This window comes from Alligator sinensis, unplaced genomic scaffold (assembly GCF_000455745.1).
Source record: "Alligator sinensis unplaced genomic scaffold, ASM45574v1 scaffold986_1, whole genome shotgun sequence".
NCBI classification, from domain to species: Eukaryota; Metazoa; Chordata; order Crocodylia; family Alligatoridae; genus Alligator; species Alligator sinensis.
In genome coordinates, this window is record NW_005843398.1 from 113,619 (window position 1) to 118,436 (window position 4,818).

Consider the following 4,818-nt stretch of genomic DNA (forward strand, 5'->3'; position numbering starts at 1 on the left):
AATTGGTGAGGTTTTATTCACCAAGGCGCCCCCGGGGGTTACAAGAAATAATGGCCACAAGCTAGCAGAGAGCAGATTTAGACTGGACATTAGGAAGAACTTCTTCACAGTTAGAGTGACCAAGGTCTGGAACGGGCTCCCAAGGGAGGTGGTGCTTTCCCCTACCCTGGGGGTCTTCAAGAGGAGGTTAGATGAGTATCTAGCTGGGGTCATCTAGACCCAGCACTCTTTGCTGCTTATGCAGGGGGTCGGACTCGATGATCTATTGAGGTCCCTTCCGACCCTAACATCTATGAATCTATGAATCTATAAGGGAACTGTTTTCTTTTCTTTCTTTTCTTTTATCCTTTGACCAGCTGAAGAATTTTGAATATCTTGCTATTAAAATGCTGAGAGCTTTCCAGTTGAATGTCATTTTCAGGTTCTTAAATACCCCATACACCACCCTTCTTGCCAATCAAATGCATTTAATTGAAATTAAAAACTTAAGCAAAGAATCTGGAGGATCTATCTTAAACTGAGAAAAACTTCACAAAGAATGTTGCATGATTTTCCCTCTACTGATCTATCTAATTTCCACACTAATCCCTCTTCTTACCAACCAACAATATTGCTGTAAGTTTATTATACAAATTAATGTGAAGTTTTTTCTCAGCTTGTGATCTCATCCTCCAGCGCCAGGAGTCTTTGCTTATTTTCTTTCTACTAATCTGTTTAATTTCCCTTTTTCCTGCCACTGCCAAACCTTCACAAGCTAAACTATCTTAGTAGGAGCTGTCTCTCCACGTCAAGACTGACCTGACAGAAGTAGATCCAAACCATTTTTTCTCTGCAGATGACAGTGAATTTCACTGCTTTGGAAGAACTGATGCTGCAGGAAGGTGACTTATCCCCATCTCTCTTGTTAGGGCTTCTGGGACCACAATCAGACGAGGAATGCAGGTGGAGAAGGCTTTCTGCCGGACCTGCACTATTATCTCATAATGCAGTGGCTTGCAGATGGCAATGTACCGGTCATATGCCATGATGTTGAGGAATGAAAAATCAGCTGAACAGAAGAGGAACAAGAGAAACACCTGGGACACACATCCAGCATAGGAAGTTGAAAAGATGAAAAGAAGGCCCCAGAAAGGGGCAACATTACAGGGCGGCCCCGAGTGGGCTCAGAGAGTCCAAGAGAGGGCAGTTCAGCAGAGGAGGCCCAGAGAGTGGGCGAGAGCACGTAGAGGAGGCCTGAGAGATGGGCAGTATATAGGTAAAGAGACATACGTCTATCCCATCAGGGAGGCTTGGGGCATGGTATTAGGGGTTGGTAGGAGCCACGCGTAGCCCATAAGGCTAGGGTGCCCCAAGGCACCCATGGGTGCAGGATAAGACCCACGAGGGGTCCAGGAGTTGACGTGCCCAAGGAGACGCAAGGCAGTCTCCCTATTATATTTACCAGCAAGACAGGGCGGGCGAGAATCGAGGGTGCCCTTGGGCCTACTTGGCACGGTAAGGGGGCCGTAGGAAGACCACAGCCCTCCTGGCGGACCCAAGGAGATCACAGCCCTCCTGAAGGACCCTGCCGTGACACTGATGCATTGGCCGGGAAGCAAAGGCCATGCACGGGGAAAGAACCCGTGTCCCTGAGAGGAAGGGAACGAACCTTAGGGCTAGGACAGGATATACAGAAGGACAAGGCAGTGAAATTGGGGGCTTGAGAAGGCAAGCTCAGATCAAAGGAAAGACTGCCTGTTAAAAGACATAAGAGGGAAGACGTTGGGGTTAGTCTAAGACGAAAGTAGAGTCATGGCAGGAATAGATGATATAGAAAGCCTCAGGCAAGAGAATTTTACCTGGCTGTTACGGGTGAGCGAGCTGGAAGAAAATATTGAACGAGTAGAATGGGAGCTAGAGATAGCTCAATCACAAAAAGAGCAAGCTGAGGCCAAAGTGGCCACTTTAGAACTGCGGGGACAACCCGGAAAGAAGGAAGGCTCCAAAGAGATTAGGTGCCTATTGGCAGCAGAGGCAGAGAAGACCTGAGCAATAGAACGGCTCGTGGCAGAGGAGACTAAGAGAAGTAGACAGCGAGAGGAGAAACTCCGAGAGTTGCAGAAAGTGATGGCGGCATGGGTGAGGAAGTCCCCAGAGCCTGATATAAGCCAAACGGGGGAACAAAAAGAAACGAGACAACGGCTAGAGGTATCCAAGAACCTCATAGCAGCCCTCCAGGAAGAAATCCGTGACCAAGCGGAGCAGATAGAGACCATGCGTGAGAATGGGGAAATCTGGCGGGAGAGATGTGACCAGGCTGAATGCTTGGTTGAAGAGCTTAGAGAGAAGCTGGCAGAGAATCATACCCAGGTAGAAGAAACCAGGAAAGTGATAATAAGAGAGATGGAGAGAGTGAAAGAATATATGGCCAGTCAGGAGGCTTTAGAAGCACAGAAGCAGTTCCTTGAGGCTGAGATAAAAGCCAAAACAGAGGAGCACATAAAGCTGCAGGCCCAGTGGCAAAGGGGAGAGAAAGAGTTAGAGACCAGGCTGAGAGAGACTGAAGAGTTACGGGCCCAGTTGAAAAAAGGGGCAGTGGAAAACGACCTCTGCGAAGAACAGATACGGGCCCTTAAAACCGACCTGGAGGACAAAGTGGCAGAGCATGATAGGTTGCGGTCCCAGCTGCAGACCGCAGAAGCGGGAAATGACTGCCTGGAAGACCAGGTACAGCACCTTAAAGCCCTTCTAGAAGAGAGTCCGGCTAAAGAGGCAGCAACCGACACTGAGAGGGAGCAGCTACGGCAGCAGATGCAAACCTCAAGACAGCAGGTACAGGCCTTATGCAAACCTCGAGACAAGAGGTACAGGCCTTAGAGGAAGAGATTAAAATGTTCCAGGAACAGAGACAGTCCCTGCTAATGGAGATGGGAGCCAGCACCAAGGAGGGTGTAGAATTGCCGGCTCGGTTGCAAGAAGCAGAAAAGGGCCAGGACCAAAAGGGGGAAGAGATCCAGACCCTAAAAACTCTATTTAAAAAAAGCATGGCCAGGGAACTGGCATTGCAAGAGAGGGTGGCACAACAGCCAGTACAGACCGCTCAGATACCTCACAAAAGACTAGCTACAATAAGCAGTCAGTTGAAGGGACATGCCTCCAGGATCAAGGTAGGATATGAGGAGCACCTTCAGGAGCTTAAAGGCCTGAAAGAGATTTTAATAGATGCAGAGAAAATGCTAAAGGCGGTGCAGCCCATGCTCCTGAAAGAGGACAAGAGTCAGGAGCCACCTAGAATGAAAAGTTTAGAGATCCTTAGAGAAGGAAAGGAACCTGAGCAGCAAGAAAAGAATGCAAAGATGGAGGCACTCTTAGGGGTGAACCCCACGAGGTTGAAAGAAGAGATCACCGCTGCAGTCATGGAGAGTCTAAATCAGAGATGGAGTCAGTGGGTGGTCCAATACACTACCAAGATGAGTGACCTCCTGGAAAAGCTGGAAAAAGTTGCTAGTGGGGGTGATGCTGGAAGATTGGCAGCACCAAAACAAAAGCAACAGAAGAAACTAGAGCAGGGAAAGGTGGCAAAGGGACAAGGGAGTGAGCTGAGTCATAAGAGAGAGGAGAGCAGTGATCCAAACAACCTTGTTCACACCTGGAAGACGGGTCAGACAAAACAGAAAGGCCAGGGGCCGGAGATGGCTCAGATTCGGGCGTATAGCAGACAAGGTGCGGCTTCTATAGGGGAGAAGGCGATAGAATCTCCTGGTAAGAGAAGAGTCCAGAGGCCTGAAGAGGACCAGAGAAACTGGAACCCCAAGGAAGCTAAGGGGGGAGGAGAGATGCATCCCAAGCTCTACCCTAGAGCGGAGCTACCCAGCTCGGTGCAGCAGAAGGGACCACGTCAAACCCAGATGGCAGGTCCAAATAAAAAGGTAGAAGGTCCATCTATGACTAAAGTAGCTCAGTGGGAGACAAGACAAAAGGGAGAAAGACGACCATACGTTTATATTAATAATCTCCCACAGCAAGTCAGATGGTGGACCCTAAGGAAAACAGTAGAAACCAGAGTCAGATGGGTAGCATGGGTAAAAATATATACAGGGCCCGGTGGAAGATCGACTGGCCAGGGGAAAATAGAGTTTTGGAGGGTGGAAGATGCCCGGCATGCACTTAAGGTGCAGTGGGAGCTTTGGGGTAAGCTCCAGGATTGGCAGGAAGCCAAGGAAAGGAGGGAGGTATGGCATAGAAAACAAAGAAGAGGAGACCTGGGACACAGACGGAGAAAAAGGGGTGAGACACCCCAGGTAGCAGAAAGCAGCTCTCCCAGCAAGAGAGAGGAGGCTTTGGCTCCACAGGGTTAAGGCGGTGAAAGAGAATGAGAGAGAGGCCTGAGTAGCACCCTACCAGGGATGGCTAGTGTGGGGGGACTACCTGCGGTGAGGTAACTCCCGAGAAATCCCACACGGTGCGCCCTGCGGAAAAGGCGAGGAGGAGGCGCCTTAAAACCTCCACCAGTTGTATGGAAAACGCCAGGTGCCGGAAGAAAGGCCAAGAAGAGCCGCCGAGTCCAACCTAATTAGGATGGAATGAAGATCTACCTCTGTGAGTTAGATCTTAAGGGGGGAGGTGTGTCGCAGGGCACCTCAGTGCTCTGCAACTAGGGAGTGGAAACTGCCAGGGAGAGAGAGAGAGAGAGCCTTGGCAGGACATAACGAGCCCAGCTGAGGGTTGCCAGTGTAACGAGCACGGCTGCGGGTTGCCGGGGCAACTAAGGAGAGCCAGCTGCCTGTAGGAGGCAGGGCCCGGCCCTTATAAAGCCCAGGGCTGAGGCCAGGCTGGCAG

At 50.2% G+C, this 4,818-nt stretch overlaps 1 pseudogene; it reads left to right on the plus strand.

The window, feature by feature from the left end:
- The first annotated feature begins 2,106 nt into the window (after positions 1–2,106).
- Positions 2,107–4,818, plus strand: part of LOC106723243 — an 11,771-nt pseudogene continuing 9,059 nt past the window's right edge.